Source organism: Papio anubis, chromosome 12 (assembly GCF_008728515.1).
Source record: "Papio anubis isolate 15944 chromosome 12, Panubis1.0, whole genome shotgun sequence".
In the NCBI taxonomy this organism is placed as follows: domain Eukaryota; kingdom Metazoa; phylum Chordata; class Mammalia; order Primates; family Cercopithecidae; genus Papio; species Papio anubis.
In genome coordinates, this window is record NC_044987.1 from 108,511,388 (window position 1) to 108,531,125 (window position 19,738).

Consider the following 19,738-nt stretch of genomic DNA (forward strand, 5'->3'; position numbering starts at 1 on the left):
ATTTGAAGAAAACTACTAAATTTTGCACATATATGCCTGGGTGGAAAAATTCAATATTTTGACATTAATTGACTCTGAAATAATGTATGAATTCCATGCAAATCCTATCAAAATCCCTAGAAAATAAAAAGTAAACATACAAAAAAAGTTGAAAAGAGTGAAACAACAGAGCGAAACTTGTATCACATGACATTAAGATGTGTAACCAAGAATTAGATTATAAAATATGTTATATATTATCATATCATAAATCAAAATGGTACTTGTAGAGCACTAGCGATCCTGAATAATTGAATAGGAAAACTCACTAATAATGGCTAGCTGTTCTATTGCACTTTCTGTGTCAGGCATCATTTTATGCACTTTACATTTGTTAACTCATTTCATAATGGCCCTCTATAAAAGGGCTTTTATAACTATTTTACAGATGAAGAAGTTGATGCACAGAGAGGTTAACTACCTTGCCCAAGATCACACAGATAGTAGGTGTTGGAATGGGAATTTAAACATAAGCATATTGGCTCCAGGGTCTCTTGCCTTCATCACTTTATTATAATATATTGTCGCTGTCTACTATGTGCATAAGTTTCATTATCTGTAAAACAGAACTGAAAATACACTTATCTACCTTCTCAGGTTGTTGTGAGACTAGAATAAATTATTCTGTGAAAGTACTTAGAACAGTCCCAGCACAGAGTACTCATTCAATGGGAAGTATATTATATATTTTTACTATTTCAAATCAATTAGAAAGGATCAATTTCCTAATATGGCATTAGGACAATGAGGGAATCATTTTGGAAGTTAACTCCCTAATGCATAGACATTATGGATCCTCACAGAAAATTTATGAACATTAAATGTTTTGCCGGACGCGGTGGCTCATGCCTGTAATCCCAGCACTTTGGGAGGCTGAGGCGGGCAGATCACAAGGTCAAGTGATCAAGACCATCCAGACCAACATTGTGAAACCCTGTCTTTAATTTTGTAAAAATACAAAAATTAGCTGGGTGTGGTGGCACACACCTGTAATCCCAGCTACTTGGGAGACTGAGGCAGGAGAATCACTTGAACCTGGGAGGCGGAGGTTGCAGTGAGCCGAGATCTAGCCACTGCACTCCAGCCTGGCAACAGAGCAAGACTTTGTCTCAAAAAAAAAAAAAGTTTCAAAATTTATTTCTAATGGGCTTGGGTTTCAAATATTTTAAAAAGTAAAAGAAAACTGGAAGAGAGGCAGATGAACTTTTTTCAGATTTCAGGGTATATAAACATTTATAACCAAATGAGGAAAAGGCAGAGTCCAAAAAAGACGTTGATATTTCAACAGAATAAAAATGTTAAAGTTTTGTAGGCAAAAACATAATAAGCAAATTGAATAGCAAGTGACAATTCATTTTATCGGATAGATAAAAAAACCTATCCGAAAAACGAATAATGGAAATTCAAAAAAGAAACATGCAAAAGCAAACAAATACACAAATTAAGTTTTGGTAGTATTCAAATAAATATAAAATTAAACAAAATGGAATACTGTTTTCTGTTTATTAAATAATAGCAATGGAAAAATGATAATTCCTTGTGTTGTTAAAGTTGCAAGGAGAGATGTATTCCCAAATATGCTGGTGAAAGTATAAACTGCTATAAAAATTTGTGAAATACGATTCGGTAACATAGTGAAAACTTGAAAAAATGCATACACTTTGATTCAGCAATACTGCTTTTACAAATTTATTCTTAAAAACTAAACATGAGCATAAAATTATTGACAAGAATGTTTGTCACTATTTTCATTATAATGGTAAAAAATCATATCAACCTAAATATCAATAATGGGAGAATGCTTAAATTAATTATAGTCTATTAATTTTGTGGAACAGTGTGTAATTGTTTAAAAATGACATTGTGGAAAAATAAAGCAGATTGGGAAAAAAGCAGATTATAAAACAGCATTATATCATGATTTAATTAAAAACATAATTATATCTATTCATAAAAAATAGAACATACTTCAAAATATTAACAATGGGTATTGCTAGGTGGGTGGGATAGTGGATCTTTTTGCTTATGGCTTTCTGTTTTTACAAATTTTATAATGAACATACACAATTTTGCAATCCTATAATAAATTAAAACTCTACTTTTATCCTTTGGTATCTGAACTAGTGTCAGGAAGGAAGGATGGTAGTGTCAGTCACATGGATTTTGTAGTTAGATATGGGTGTGAAACCCAGTTTCTTCACTTACTAATTTAATTTTTGCATTGACCACATTACTTGATGAGCCTTGGTTCCCTAATGTATAATTGAGGATATGAATATCGATCCTTATAAAAAAATTTATGAAGATTAAATGTTTCAAATATGTAATATTTCTGAGACATAGTTTCAATGAATGTACCTGCACTTCTGCCTCTTTTCTTGTAGTGATGTGTTTCTCTTGGGTATTTATTTACTCTTCAGTTCTTATCTTTTCCAGAGTGGAGAGTGAGGCTCCTCCTAGATCTCACAGTTGCTCTGCTAGAGCTTAAATAAGAAGAAGAGTAAGATAGAAAAGAAAGAAGAACAAAATGGAAGTGAGATTTCAGTAGAAAACTTGTAATTATATATTGTCAAAACCAAATAAGAGGCCAGCGTGGTGGCTCACGCCTGTAATCCCAGCACGTTGGGAGGCTGAGGTGGGCAGATCAGGAGGTCAGGAGATGGAGACCAGCCTGGTCAACATGGTGAAACCCCGTCTCTACTAAAATACAAAAAATTAGCTGGGCATGGTGGTGCCTGTAGTCCTAGCTACTTGCGAAGCTGAGGCAGGGGAATCGCTTGAACCCGGGAGACTGAGGTTGCAGTGAGCCAAGATTGCACCACTGCACTCAGCCTGGCAATAGAGTGAGACTCCCTCTATAAAACAAACAAACAAACCAAACAACAACAACAACAAAAAAACCCGAAACCAAATAATACAGTTTTTAATCCAGAAAGGCATTTAAAAATGATTCTATCTTACTAAAACATGAACATCAAATGATCAATATTGTACCAAAATGGGAGCAGCCAATATTTGGTGCAAAACATAAGCCGTTGATAAAGGAAAACATGTAGCATTGGTAGAGCTCAATGTCTACTAAAATATCACAGTGGAGTGACTGCAAGGAAAAATCAGCACACATGTTCAATGTGAGGCTATAACCTATTAAAAACCAAACACATAAGAATTTATACTTACAAATTAGTGTTTTCCTTTCCAGTGGTCACTTTCAAAGGCTTTGGACTTTAATGATTTTACCTTATTCAAACCATTTCTGGAGCCCCTTTGGGAATTATTTTCAAAGGCTGTATATATTTTCTTGAATATTATCAGTTGTGACATATATTCACACTTGGATGACACATTTGCTTTTTTTCTTAATAGCAAGACATTTGATATGCAGTGAGATGAAATACAGTGAAGTAACTGGGTAGTTATATTCTGCAGTCTGGAGTTTGATCAAAATAGAAATTGGTGAGAAGCTAATGTTATTGTGTGGTAGAAACACACATTTCCTTCCAGCTTTTCATGAGATGTAATAATAAGTATTATCATTATTTTTAGGTTAATCATTCCAGATGTGTGATACAATCTTTGTATACATATCCATCTTATTGAAGTATTTAACTAGAATTAATTGATTCTGTCATGCAATTTCAACTCTCTTGGCCATTCATCTTGAAGTAACCTGTCCATTGGCATGAATGGAATATATGACATTTTTATTTATTTCAACATTTTTTTTTTTTTTTTGAGACGGAGTCTCGCTCTGTCACCCAGGCTGGAGTGCAGTGGCCGGATCTCAGCTCACTGCAAGCTCCGCCTCCCGGGTTTACGCCATTCTCCTGCCTCAGCCTCCCGAGTAGCTGGGACTACAGGCGCCCGCCACCTCGCCCGGCTAAGTTTTTGTATTTTTAGTAGAGACGAGGTTTCACTGTGTTAGCCGGGATGGTCTCGATCTCCTGACCTCGTGATCCGCCCGTCTCGGCCTCCCAAAGTGCTGGGATTACAGGCTTGAGCCACCGCGCCCGGCCTTATTTCAACATTTTTATCTGGCGAATGGGTGAGGGGTTGGTGGCACCTGAAAGTTCTTAATAGAAATATTTCCTGGACCCATTCTTTATTTCATTTCGGATCTCTGTGCATATATACTACATTTTCTTTATCTATTCATCTGTTGATGGACCCAGGGGTTAATTCCATTTCTTGGATACTATGAATAATGCTGCAATGAACACAGGAGTACAGATATCTTTTGGAATTCTGGTTTCATTTCCTTTGGATATATACCCAGTAGTGGAATTGCTGGATCATATGGTAGTTGTATTTTAATATTTTGAGGAATCTGTATACTATTTTGCATTTGTCAAATTAAAAAATCATAAAAGAACTCTGTGCAAATAAATTTGTCTTCTGGATCTGCATCACCTTATCGTATGACATGAGGCATTCAAAATTTTATCACCTAAAAGTCCATGCAAATATATAAGCACTATTTATTATTCTCATTATTCTGTTACCCTCCCCAAAGTCATCAGAGAACTTTTCAACCTTGCCATCCTCACCATTCACAGAATTCACTGATTTCTGGGTGCCCTTATTGCTTCCCTGGCAGCTTATGCTTAAAACAATGAACTCCTGCCAATGCCTGTTTGATAAAAATTTCAATCAGGGTTATATCTGGGCTCCATAAAGTCAAGGATATCTGTCTTGTTTACCACTGTATCCTCATCATATTTGAACTCATTTGAAGTTAAATCTCATATCTTTTAAACTTTCTTTCAAAGCCAATATTCAGTGGCTCCTTCTATAACCCAGATAGGCTATTTAATTGCTTTAGCCCCACACAAATTGGGGCTTTTCTCAGTCCAGTCTTTATATTTTTGTTTACTACATGCAACAAAGAAGAACCTAGGTGGGATGGATTCAGTTGATAAACAGGTGGTGGGAAGCACAGCAGTTAAGCAATTGATATACTCATCGAACCAATATGTTTGATAATATTGAGAAACTCATGTAGGTAGCAGTTATCTCTCAGTGACTGATGGGCAGTATTGCAATTTGTAATCTACGTGTGCTACTAATACATAAATATTTACATATAAAAATGAAGCACTTTTGAAAATGTCAGTGAGCCATGGAACCATAGAAAAGCCCAGTCAAATGTGTTAAATGCATGCTCAATTAGAAAAAATATATAAAATAGAAACTGTCTATCTTTAAGGGAACTCAAGTCACACTTAATTCTATCCCCTTACGTCTTTCATGCAAAAACTCAGGCTCACCAAGATTAAGCCTTGTCCAAAAGCATGTGGCTACATATAGGCATACCTGAGACCAGATTTCAGATTCTATTGCATTAGTTAGCAAAGAGCAGAGCACATAGATGTGCCATCAATATATCCTTTTCATCTACATCGAACTTAGTTAAAAGCATGCAAACAGCTACGCAGAAAGGGCACGTTAGTATGATTCTGGCTGCGTAGCAGAAACACATGCCCAAGCTTAGTCTAGTGCTATGCACACAAGTAAGGGAGACAATGCCATTTGTAGAATAATTTAATAACTCCTCAATATTTTTCTTACCCAGGTTATTTTCTCTAACGGCACTCACCGCTGGGCCATTCCTAGTTAATCACACATTTAGGAGACATTTGATCTCTCAACAAGAATGTGAGTCCTGGATTTGTCATTTACCGGTTTTAGAACTATGGACAAAATTATGAATCTCCATGAATCTCAGGTTTATACTGACAGAGAGTATAATATAGCTACCCTACAGTGTTATTGTGAGGATTAACAGTAAAGCTCATTAAGTGCACTGCCCGATTTCTAGTAGGTATTCTTTTATCATTCTCCTTATTGCACTTACAGCCCTATGTTTATTAACCAATTTTCAGTTTCTTGCCATGATCTCTCTCGCTCGAGGACTCTGCATCATCTACCCCCTTCACCTTGGACCTTGTTCTCTTCCATGTTTCTACTCTTCCTTCGGAGCTCAGTTCAAGTGCCACCTTTCCCTGATCTTCATCTTTCCCCATCTCAGTGATAGGTGCTTCTTCTATGAACTTCCAGAAAACCCTCTCCTCATCTTGACTCTATGGCCACAGTACCTTATTAATAAATTAACCAAACAGGCAAATATTGAGTATCTGTTAGGAATTCAAGTCTTGGGCTCAGCTATGTGGAAGGATTTAAGAGAATTATGAGGCATGATTACCAATTTCAGCTTTGTAAGAGAACACAATGCATAAGAGAATTTAAACATTCTCTGAGGAGCTCATTTCTAAATTGTGTTCCTTAGAATGTAAATTTTTCATGATGCCCCAGAAATAAAAGTTTCTGTGTCAAATCTGAAAACATTCACACTTTTTCTCAGATATTAGCAATGCAATTAGCACAATGTTTTGTGAAGTCCTGATGGAATGCAACCAGCCTACTTTTACCTGAAGAAATTCCCAGCTCCATTTCACCATAGAATACATTTTTTTTTTCACATAACACCAGGAAGCTGCTTATGATTTAATGATGTTGCTTGAAAAAAAAGAGTTCCATGCCATGTTCTTTAGGATTGTCCTACAGAAAGAACACTAATAGAAAAGGAAAAGACTTGAATTCCATCCTTGCTTTACATTTATTAGGCATGCGATGCTGGGAAATTCAACCATTTCTCAGAGTTCCCTTTCCTGTATCTTTAAAAGTGGATAGTAACCCTTACTCTGATAATTCATTTGTTGTCCACAAAAATTCAATATTGATGTATATCAACCAGTTACAAAGCATTATAAAATTTGTGTTTTTATTATTTTTAGAAAAAAAGTCAAAATCATACTAATAAAAAGGTATTTTAAGGCGTTTCCTTACCACTTTGAAATTCGCTTCATTCCATCAGCCACCTAAGCAAATTCACTTATGAGCTGGTTAACATTTTGCTGAGATGCTAAGAATTCCTGCAATAGATGATGACAGGAGCTCTCCTAGAGAGATTCTATCTTCTTACAGGGAATAATGGAATGAGGGTCTATGAGTTTCATGTTGTGCAGCATTTCCTGGAAATGACAAGCAGACAGTATATGATACCCTCATAGTATTCAGATGACAATGGGGAAGTTTCCTTTGTATGCTGATATTCAGAAGAAGAATCACATCTTAGAAATTTGGGTTAAGGATGGAGTAGGGTGAGAGGGACCTCCTTTGGAAGAGTGATACTATGGAATAATCACACTTTGAGTCCTGAGTGAGAAGTCCTGTATCTTCTCAATGATAGAAAATGGATTCTGATAGATTTACTCAGAGTCCAGTCTTGCCGAATTTAGTCAGATTATTTAGTATCCTTTATGAAATCTCTTTAAAGTTAATGGATCTCCAAAGAGGTAGAATTTCCCCAGGGGTTCCTCTTAAACTGAACCCAACTAGAGAAAATGTTTGAAAAAAATTCAATCAACTAAGGCAAGGTTTCCAGGCAGCTCTTTTCTGTGGTCACTAGAAAATTATTGTCTAGGGATTTCAAGTGAGTATTCTCATTCCTTTCCTGTACCCAACAGAGACTTACTGATGTACCATTTGAGAAAAATTTTACCAGTGAGTTGTTGAAGGCTGACATTCATTGCAACTTGAGCTCATGAAATGTGTAATGAACTAACTCAACAGCAGGCTAGGCATCTGGAGGTCTAGGGTCTAGTCATGGCTCTGCCATTAGTAACTGTTGACCTCAGGCAAGTAGGAAAGCTCTTTTATGGGCTTTTTCATTTGTGATATGAAATTTGGTATTACATGGACTCCATGGGTCTTTCTATCTCTAATATTCTATGAACTATGCATTTTATTCCAGTTTTAAATTGGTATATAATTATATATATTCAGAGAGTACATGTGATATTTTGATGCATGTACACAATGTGTAATGATCAAGTCAGAGTAATTAGGATATTCATTGCCTCAAGTGTTTATCATTTCTTAGTGCTGGGAAATATTTCAAATCTTCTCTTTTAGCTATTTTGAAATATAAAATAAATACTTGTTAACTATAGTAATTCTACTGTGTTTTCAAACCCCACAACTTATTCCTTCTCACTAGCCATATTTTTGTACCTGTTAATGAACCTCTTTTCATCACCCCCTCCCTCATATTCTTCCTTGTTTCTGGTAATCATCATTCTACTCTCTATCTTCATGAGATCGGCTTTTTTAGTTCTACAAATAAGTGAGAACGTGGGATTTTTGTGTGTGTGCGCCTGGCTTATTTCACCTAACACAATAACCTCCATAGTTCCATCCATATTGCTGCAAATGACACGATTTCATTCCTCTTCTCATAGTTGAACAGTACCCCATTGTGTATATGTGTCACATTTTCTTTATATATTTATACGTTAATGAACACTTACATATCTTGGCTATCGTGAATAGTGCTGCAATAAACATGGGCATGCAGATATGTCTTTGATATACCGATTTTTTAAAAATTATTTTTGGTGTGCACCCAGCAGTGGGATTTCTGGATTGTATGGTAGTTCTATTTTTAGTTTTTTGAGGAACTTCCATTTTGGCTGTACTAATCTACATTTCTACCAATGGTTTACTAGCGTTCCCCTTTCCCCCATCCTTGCCAGCATCTGTTATGTTTTATTTTTGATAACAGCCATTTTAATTGGGGTGAGATAATATCTCATTGTCGTTTTGATTTGCATTTCCCCTATGATTAGTGCTGTTCAGCTTTTTTGCATATACTTGTTGGACATTAGTATATTTTTTTCTGAGAAATGTCTATTCAGATCATTTGGCCATTGTTTCATTGGATTACATGTTTTCTTGCTATTGAGTTGTTAAAGTTGCTTATACATATTCTGGTTATTAATCCCTTGTCAGATGTATAGTTTGCAAATGTTTTCTTGCATTCTGGTACTCTATTGAGTTGATTGTCTTTTTTTTGTCATGAAGAAGCTTTTTAGCTTGATGTAATCTCATCTATTTTTGCTTTATCTGTGCTTTTGAGGTCTCCATAAAATCTTTACCCAGAACAATGTTGTGAAGCATTTCTCCAATGTTTTCTTCTAGTAGTTTCAAAGTTTCAGGTCTTGCATTAAGTATTTAATCCATTTTGATTTAATTTTTGAAAGTGATGAGAGATAGAGTCCTAGTTTCATTATTTTGAATATGGAAATACAGTTTTCTTAGCACTATTTATTGAAAGGGCATCCTTTCCCCAGTGTAGGATCTTGACATCTTTGTTAAAAACGAGTTGGATGTAAATGCATAGATTTATTTCTGGATTTTCTATTCTGCTCCACTGGTCTATGTGTTTGTTTTTATGTCAATCTCATCCTGTTTTGAACATTATAGTTTTGTAGTATATTGTGAAGTCAGGTAATGTGATGGCACCAACATTGTTCTTTGTGCTCAGGATTACTTTGGCTCTTCAGGGCCTTTATTGCCTCCATACACATTTAAGATTTATTTTTCTCTTTCTGTGAAGAATGTCATTGGTATTTTGATGGGGATTTTACTGAATCTGTAAATCATTTTGGGCAGTATGGGCATTTGACAATATTAATCTTCCTATCCATTAGCATGAGATAGCTTTCCATTTTTTTGTTTCCTCTTCAATTTCCTTCATCAGTGTTTTTTAATTTTTTAAAAAGTGAATATATAATTCATTTAACTTTCAAACTTCATGAAGACATAGGCAATATGGCAATTTTACTGGGGATTAAGCCCAACCTAGGATGATTGCTTGCTGGGGATTAGAAGCAGGGTCCAGTTCACACTTAGCACTAATTAAATGCGTTATTGAATAAATGCAATACCAGACAAAATGAATTCAAATGCTTTCTAAAAAGTCAATTTTAAAGGCCTATCTACTCAGGCTAATGACAAACACAATAAAGGCAGATATGCTAGTTTAACATAATTTACTGATTTTATACAACACTTATATCTTTTAGTCCACAAGTATATTATTAAATGATAGAGAACATCTAATACAATCATTTCTGCAGAACTAGGAAATAAGTTTCTAAGAAAGAAAGTTTTTACAGACACCATCTTTTATTTTATATTAGGGTGTTTTACAGACACCCTAATAGTCTAATTCTAAAAAGGATAAAGCCAATGACTCCTCACAAGAGCTCATGACTAATGTCACCTTGCTATAAAAATCTGTATTTCTGATCCATTATGAGCATTGAGATAAGACCCAAATATTCTCAAAGAAAGAAGCACAATGCATGTTGTGGTTGCCTACTCAGCAACAGTGAGCACTGCATCCCAAACTATCTCATCCCAGGAATTAAATAAGGTTAGTCACATTCTTGGGAATTGCTTCCACTGTATTATTGTAGAAAGCCTCAATGTCATAAAGAATTATTTTGTCTTCTTTAGTAACAAAGTTTATAGCCACACCTCTGCCAATTCTGTGAATATAGTTTTCATGATCGGTAGTTACATCATAGTTTATAACCAAAGACATGTGTTGCACATCAGTCTCGTGAACTAACAAGTCAGTAGTGATCAGACCACCACTTGACTCTGATCAGAATTCCCTCATGATAATATCTGTCTCCTTCTGGTCCATGTCACCATGCAGAGCAGAAATTATGAAGTCTCTGGCATGCATTTTCTCAATCAGCCAGTCCACCTTGTGCCTTGCATTGGGAAAAATGACAGCCTGCATAATAGTCAGTGTCTCATACAAGTCACAAAGTGTAGTCAAATTCCATTCCTCTCTTTCAACATTAATGTAAAACTGTTTGATTCCTTCTTCGTTTTTCACCAGAATTTAAATTGGATGTCTTATGAAATTTTTATCACTTCCAACACATCAGTTGGCATTGTGGTAGAAAGCAACACAACCTGAATACTTCTATTTAATTTTTGGAAAATCTCAAAGATTTCATCCTTAAAGCCTCAGCTCAATCTTTCATCTGCATCATCCAAAACAAACATTTTGATCCATCTTGGAGAAAAATATCTTATGTTTAGCATATCAAACACTCTTCATGGTGTACTAGCAACAGTATGTGGTGCTTCTGCCTGCAGTTTTTGCATTTTATTTAGAACATTTGTTCCACCAATGCAGGCATGACAAGTTGCTCCCATATAGTCTCCAAGTGCCAGAATTACGTTTTGGATCTTTAATACAGGGAACAATAGCTCTGGGCTGAATAGCTGAAGGCTTCTCAAAACCATGAACATGGATTCCCCCCAAAAGAGACTCCTTTAAATTCATACTATCAAAGTTATCAACAATCTCATTTTAGTTGCTGTTGATGATACCATTGGGTCCATTTCCTTTGGGCCACCATGTTTTCTGTTATAATCCACGGAGTCACTAGACATGATACAAAGAACCACTCAGCCTGACTGAAAAGCATTTTATATTTTTTATTATAAGATCTTTCACTTCTTTGGTTAAGTTTATTCTTAGGTATTTTTTTAAAGGTAGCTACCGTATATGGAATTGCTTTCTTGATTTCTTTTTCAGAGTGTTTGCTATTGATGTATAGAAACATTACTGATTTTTGGGTGCTAATTTTGCACCCTGCAAATTTACTGAATTCATTTATCAGTTTGAATAGTTTTTTGGTGGAATCCTTAGTTTTTTCCAAATATAAGATAAGGTCATCTTCAAATAAGGATAATCTGAATTCCTCCTTTCCAATTTGGATGCCCCTTATTTCATCCTCTTGCCTAATTGCTTTGGCTAGGACTTCCAGTATTACTTTGAGGAGGAGTGGTGAAAGCAGGCATTTTTGTCTTACTCCAGACGTTAGAGGAAAAGCTTTGTTTCTGCTTGTTCAGTATGATATTAGCATGGGTTTGTCTTATATAACCTTCGTTGTTTTGAGGTATGTTCCTTCTACACTTAGGTTGTTTAGTATTTTTATCACGAAGGTATGTTGAATTTTGTCAAATGCTTTTTCATTGTTTGTTGAAATAATCTTATGGTTTTGTTTTTGATTCTGTTAATGTGATGTATCACATTTATGAATTTGTGTAGGTTGAACTATCTTTGCATTCCTGGGATGATTCTCACTTGATCATGGTAAATGATCTTAGTGTGTTCTTGAATTCAGTTTGCTAGTATTTTGTTGGTTTTTACAACTATGTTCATCAGGGATATTGGCCGGTAGTTTTATATTTTGTGTATGTGTGTGTGTCTCCTTGCCTGGTTTTTGTGTCAGGGCAATGCTGGCCTCATGGAGTGATTTTGGAAGCATTCCTTCTTCTTTGACTTTCTGGAATAGTTTGAGTAGGATTGGTAATTAGTTCTTCATTAAGTGTTCTGTAGAATTGAACAGTGAAGCCATCTAGCCATGGGCTTTTCTCTGACAGGGGACTTTTTATTACTGATTCAGTCTTGTTACTCATTAATGTGTTATTTATTTATTTATTTATTTATTTATTTATTTATTTTTAACATTCTTGACATATTCAGATTTCCTGTTTCTTTATGGTTAAATCTTGGTAGGTTGAATTTGTCCAGGACCTTATTTATTCTTCTTTTAGGTTTTACAATTTTTTGGTTATAGTTGTTCATAATAGTCTAATGATCTTTGTGTTTCTATGGTATTAGTTGTAATGGCTTCTTTTTCTTCTTAGATTTTGTTTGAGTCTTCTTTCTTTTTTTTAGTCTAGCTAAAAAATTTGTTGATTTTGTTTACTTTTTAAAAAAACAACTTTTTCTTTTGTTAATCTTTCATATTTTTTAAAGTCTCAATTTCACCGATTTCTGCTCTGCTCTTTATTTCTTTTTTTCTCCTAATTATGAGTTTGTTTTGTTTTTTCTCTTACAGTTCCTTGAGGCACATAACTAGGTTGTTTATGTAAAGTCTTTCTAGTTTTTGATGTAGGCGTTCATTACTATAAACTTTCATCTTACATGCTTTTGTTGTATTCCATAGGTTTTAGTACATTGTGTTTCCATTTTTGTTTGTCTCAGGAGTTTTTCAATTTCATTATTAATTTTTTCATTAACCCATTTGTTGTGCAGGAACATGTTTAATTTACATGAATTTGTATAATTTCCAACTGTTATTGATTTCCTACATAATTTCCTTTTGTTATTGATTTTTAGCTTCATTCCATTCCAGTTAGAAAAAACACTTGACATGATTTTGATTTTGTAAAATTTGTTAAGACTTGTTTTGTGATAAAGAAAATGTGGTATATATACACCATGGAATACTATGCAGCCATAAAAAAGAATGAGATTATGTTCTTTGCAGGAACTCAGATGGAACTGTAGGCCATTATCCTTAGAAAACTAATGCAGGAACAGAAAACCAAATACCACATATTTTTAGTTATAAGTGGGAGCTAAATGATGAAGACATACAGGAGAACACACATGGGTCTATTGGTGAGAGGAGGGTGGAAGGAGAGACAGTATCAGTAAGAATACCTAATGGGTACTAGGTTTAATGCCTGTGTGATGAAATAATCTGTACAGCAAACCCCCATGACACAAATTTACTTATGTAACAAACTTGCACATGTACCCTTGAACTAAAAAGTTAAATTAAGAAAGTAGAAATCTTATAAATAAAGAATGCAATAGCAAATGAAAAACTTGATGAAACAAAGAAAAAAATTAATGACCTTCAAGGCAGAACATATAAAATTAGCCAATCAGCAGATCAGAAAGGAAAAGAATTTTAAAAAGTGAAGGAGGTCTACAAGAATTATGGGATACCACCAAGTGAACAAACCTCTGCATAACTGAAATTCCCAAAGAAAATGAGAGAGAAAAAGATCTTGAAAGCACATTTAATAAAATTGTGGTTGACAACTTCCCAAATCTGGAGAAAGACAACAGCGTCCAGTAACAAGAAGCTCAGAATTCACCAAATTCTACCCAGACAGTAATTATCCAAGTGAAAATTAATGACAAAGACAATACTCAAAGCAACAAGAAGAAAGAAACAATCAACACAATTAACAGAGCCTCAATAAGACTTTTAGCAGATTTTTCAGTAGAAACCCTGCAAGCCAGGAGAGAGTAAGGTGCTATATTCAAATTGCTGAAGGAAAAAAAAAGCTGCCAACCAAGAACACTGGACCCAGAATAGCTATCCTTCAAACTTGAAGGAAAGATAGTGTACAAGACAGAAAAATAAAGATAAATAAAAAAGCTGAGGGAATTTATGAACACCAGGCCTGTCTTATAAGAAATACTAAAAAGAATTCTATAGTCTGAAAGAAATGGTTGCTAATATGTACAAGTAAACATCTGAAGGTATAAAACTCGTGGGTAAAAGAAAACAGACAAATTCAGGACACTCTAATATTGTAATTTTGGTAAGTAAACCACTTTTTAAAATCTATTTTTATTTTAAGTGCAGGGTACATGCATGTGCAGGTTTGTTACATAGGTAAACTTGTGTCATGGAGGTTTGTTGTACAGATTGTTTTATTACCCAAGTATTAAGCCTTGTACCCATTAGTTGTTTTTCCTGATCCTCTCCCTCCTTTCATCTTTCACCCTCCCAAATTCCCCAGTGTGTGTTGTTCTTCTCTGTGTGTCCATGTGTTCTCATTATTAGCTCCCACTCATAAGTGAGAACATGTGGTATTTGGTTTTCTTGTTCCTGTGTTACTTGGCTAAGAATAATAGCCTCCAGTTCCATCCAGATTCCTGCAAAGAACATGATCTCATTGTTTTGTATGGCTTTATAGTATTCCATGGTGTATATGTACCACATTTTCTTTATGCAGTCTATCATTGATAGGCATTTAGGTGATTCAATATCTTTGCTATTGTGAATAGTGCTGTGATGAACAGATGCGTGCATGTGTCCTTATTATAGAATGTTTTATGCTCCTTTGGGTATATACCCAGTAACACGATTGCTTGATTAAATCGTATTTCTCTCTTTGGGTCTTTCAGGAATCACCATGCTGTCTTCCACTATGGCTGAACTAACTTACACTTTCACTAACAGTGTATACGCATTCATTTTTCTCTATAACCTCACCAACATCTGTTATCTTTTGACTTTTTAATAACAGGCATTGTGACTGGTGTGAGATGGTATCTCATTGTAGTTTGATTTGCATTTCTCTAACGATCAGTGATGTTGAGCTTTTTTCATTTGATTGTTGCTCACATGTGTCTTCTTTGGGAAAGTGCTTGTTTGTGTCCTTTGCTCACTTTTTAATGGGGTTATTTTTTTTTTCTTGTAAATTTAACTTCCTTATGGATGCTTGATATTAGATTTTTGTTGGACATATAGTTTGTGAATATTTTCTCCTATTCTGTAGTTTGTCTGTTTACTCTGTTGATAGTTTCTATTTCTGTGCAGAAGCTCTTCAGTTTAATTAGATCCCATTTGTCATTTTTTTTCTTTTTTTTTTACTTTTGTTGCAATTGCTTTTCATATCTTTGTCATGAACTCTTACACTGTTTAGTCTGTTTCTATATCCAGAATGGTATTGCTTAGGTCGTCTTCCAGGATTTTTATAGTTTAGGTTTTACATTTAACTCATTAATACATCTTGAGTTAAATTTTGTATTTGGTGTCAGGAAGAGGTCCAGTTTCAATCTTCTGCATATGGCTAGCCTGTTATCCCAGCACCATTTATTAAAAAGGAAATACTTCCCCAATGCTTGTTTTTGTCAGGTTTGCTAAAGATCAGATAGTTGTACATGTGCAGCCCTATTTCTGTGTTCTCTATTGTGTTCCATTGGTGTATGTGTCTGTTTCTGTATGAGTACCATGCTGCTTTGGTTATTACAGCCCTGTAGTACAGTCTGAAGTTGGTTGTATGATGCCTCCAGGTTTGTTCTTTTTGCTGAGGATTGCTTGGCTATTTAGGCTTTTTTTTTGGTTTGTTTAACATGAATGTTTTTAAATAGTTTTCCTAGTTCTGAAAAGAATGTCAGTGGTAGTTGAATAGGAATGGCATTGAAACTACAGATTGCTTTGGACAATATGGCCATTTTAATGATGTTGATTCTTTCTATCCATAAGCATAAAATATTTTCCATTTTTAAAATTGTTGCTATTTTTAATCAAATTTCTCTTGTTTTCTAAATTATTTTCCAAATTTTATTTAGTTTCATATTCATGTTTTCTTGTGATTTCCTGAACTTTATTTAGAGGATTATTTTAAATTCTCTGTCACACTATTTCATAGATCCTCAGTTCTTCTGGGTCCATTGCTGGAAGTTTGTTGGTTTCTCTGGGTGGTGTCATATTTATTTGACACCACCATATTCATTTGAGCTTTCACAACCTGTGTGGTTTTATGTTAATGCTTGTGCACTTGAAAAGGCATTCACCTCTTATAATTTTTGCAGGCCTTCTTTGATGGTGTTAGACCTTTGTATTGGAATTTAAATGCTGACCTGTTGCTTTTCATTCTGGGGATAATTTATGGTGAGCACTAGAACTAAAATACTGTATACCATACCTTTTTCTTGAGATGCAAAACATTTATAAAGGATTTTTCCATAATCATTATTTTTGACCTTTGACTTTATTTATTGGTATCCTACATATTTATGGTTCTCGATCAAGTTTTCCTTTTGATGATACTTTCTTAATTTTTAAAACTTTCTTTTTGGTAATCGTAGCTGTATCTTCAACTCCTAGCCTAACTGTGATTTTTTTATTGTTCTGTTTCTTTTTCTTTTCGCCTCTATGCAGACCTCATATACTTAAAATTATATACTTTTTCTTCACTGCTGCCATTAAATTTTAGCCATGTTTAGTTTTTCTGTCTCATGTTCATCATCAATAATAAATCTTTATTCAACATGGGAAAAATATTTAATGAATTTTGACTAAAAGTCAAGTTCCTATCCTCAATGCTTGGGATACACCAGTGTACAAGATAGAACTAAATTTTGCCCTCCTTGTGATTACAGTTTTACAGAGGGGAAGACAGACAATAAGTAATAAATAATAATAGCAATAATATTTAACAGTGTGTTAGACGGTGATCACTAAATATAAAAAGTGGAATAAGGTAAGAGCATTGGGGGAATAAGAATGAGAAAGTGATGTGATGGCTGTGACAGGAAATAATGCTACTTTAAGTAAGGGGTTCAAGGAAGACCTCTCTGAGACCATATTAGACTATAATCTGAGAGATGACAAGCCACACAGATGGTGAGAAGGGTGTTTCCAGGCAGAGGCCATAGCATGTAAAATGGTCTCTACTGAAGCCAAAATAAGTACATCGAATTTATCCATAAAGGCCCAAAATATCCAAAATCCATGTGTGTGAGTATAGCTTGCCCTTTATGTTCATGGCAATGATCATTCCAAAGAGTGATTACTACCTTTACTACTTAACTACCTTAACTACTTAACCAGATGGGATTATTTGGTTCTGAGTACATATATAAGTAAAGGCAGTTAAGCGCACAAAAAGCCTATATTTAGATGTGTTTTGCTTTTCTCTAAATGTCTTGATTAAACTCTAGCTTCATTCAGTAGAATTAGTAATGACAAGTTCGAAATGCATAATCAAGCATGTTCCACAGTAATTGCAAAGACAAATTGTTTCGAGCTCAGTAGCATGAAGCCTGCTGTGGTCAGTGATTCTAAGGCAGTGGTCATAGCTAATAACGTTGATTTTTTTAGTAATTAATCTACATGAGGCCCTTTCAATCATTTTAAATATATTACAAACCATGGCACCAAACGAGGTTACTTTAAGGTGTTAGTAAAGACAAAGAAAAAAAGGATCAAGAACTGAGTCCTGGTGCATATCAACATTTGGGTGTCAGAACAATAATGAGAGTCTAGCAAAGAATATTGAGAGGATAAAAATGAAGAGAGGGAATTTAAAATGCCATCTATATGCTAATGATTTCTAAATTTTGTTGGTAGTTATAACCTTTCTTCTGAACTCTTGAGCTAAATACTTAAAAGATATTTCAAATGCAACATACCCAAAACATAATTCTTAAATTTCTCCACATTTGATTTTCTCACATGAGTTTTCATTTTAGTAAGTGACATCTCATTCTACTTTCTTAGATCAAAAAAAGTTTTAGAGTTACACTTGTCTCTGCTGTTTTACTCATGCCCCATATATAGTCTGTATAAAATTGTACTCGATTTACCTTCAAAATACATCCAGAATATAATTAGAGTTGTCCCTCAGTGTGCCTGGTGGATTAGTTCCATTAAACACTGAAAATATCAACATCTGCTGATGCTCAGGTCTCTTATATAAAATGGTGTGGTATTAGCATGTGTCTTCCAAAATTACTTTTTGTGGGTACGTGGTAGGTATACATATCTATGGGGTACTTGAGATTTTGAAACAGGCATGCAATGTGAAATAAGCCCATCTTGGAGAATAGGGTATCCATCTCCCCAAGCATTCATCCTTTGAGTTGTAAATAATCCAATCACACTTTATAAGTTATTCAAACTGTACAATGAGGTTATTATTGATTATGGACACCCTGTTGTACTATCAAACAGTAGGTCTTATTCATTGTTTCTAACTTTTTTTTGTACCCCTTAATGATCTCCACCTCCCCACCTCAACCCCCCACTATAGTTACCAGCCTCTGGTAACCATCCTTCTCCTCTCTACATCTGTGAGGTCAATTGTTTTGGTTTCTAGATCCAGCAAACAAGTGAGAACATGCAATGTCTGTATTCCTGTGCCTGACTTATTTCACTTAACATAATGATCTCCAGTTCTATACAGGTTGAAAATGACTGGATCTCATTCTTTTTTTTTGGCTGAATAGTACCCTATTGTGTATACGTACCACATTTTCTTTATCCATTAATCCATTTATGGGCACTGAGGTTGCATCCAAATCTTAGCTATTATAAACACTCCTGCAATAAACATAGGAGTGCAGATATCTCTTTGATATACTGATTTTGTTTCTCTGGAGTTAAGGGTTTCATTCTTCTTCATATGGCTATCTAGTTGTCCCAACACCATTTATTGAAGAGTCTGTCTTTTCCCCAGTGTATATTCTCGGCACCTTTGTTGAAAATTTCTGGATTTCTGGACCATGTGGTAGCTCAATTTTTAGTTTTTGAGGAAACTCCAAACTGTTCTCCATAGGTGGTTGTACTAATTTACTTTCCCACCAACAGTGTACTAGAGTTACCTTTTCTCCACATCCTCACCAGCATTTGTTACTGACTGTCTTTTGGATATAAGTCATTTTAACTGGGGTGAGATGATACCTCGTTGTTTTGATTTGCATTTTTCTGATGATGAATTATTTGAACATCTTTTCATATGCATGTTTGCCATTTGTATGTCTTCTTTTGAGAAATGTCTATTCAAATCTTTTACCCATTTTAAAAATTGGATTATTAGATTTTTTTCCCTATAGAGTTGTTTGAGCTTCTTATATATTCTGGTTATTAATCCATTGTCAGATGGGTAGTTCGCAAATATTTTCTTCCAGTCTATGGGTTGTCTCTTCACTTTGTTGACTGTATTATTTGCCATGCAGAAGCTTTTTAACTTGATGTGATCCCATTTATCCATTTTTGCTTTAGGTGCCTTTGCTTGTGAGGTACTGCTTAAGAAATTTTTCCCAGACCAATGTCCTGAAGAATTTCCCCAATGTTTTCTTGCAGTAGTTTCATAGTATGAGGTCTTTAATCCATTTTGATTTGATTTTTGAATATGTTGAGAGTTAAAAGTTTCATTCTTCTGCATATGGCTGTCTAGTTGTCCCAACACCATTTATTGAAGAGTCTGTCTTTTCCCCAGTGTATAT

At 34.7% G+C, this 19,738-nt stretch overlaps 1 protein-coding gene and 1 pseudogene across 5 annotated transcripts in view; both read right to left on the minus strand.

The window, feature by feature from the left end:
* LOC101007728 (olfactory receptor 10Q1) overlaps positions 1 to 19,738 on the minus strand; it is a 238,786-nt gene that overhangs the window by 5,024 nt on the left and 214,024 nt on the right. For all 5 annotated transcript variants that reach the window (XM_031653591.1, XM_031653588.1, XM_031653589.1 and 2 more), the window contains 2 exons: positions 6,886 to 7,070; positions 2,398 to 2,522 (listed from right to left, as the gene is read on the minus strand). The gene's annotated coding sequence lies outside the window, so the exon portion shown is untranslated. The remainder of the gene's footprint in view (positions 1 to 2,397; positions 2,523 to 6,885; positions 7,071 to 19,738) is intronic.
* LOC103877477 lies at positions 9,597 to 11,287 on the minus strand (annotated as a pseudogene).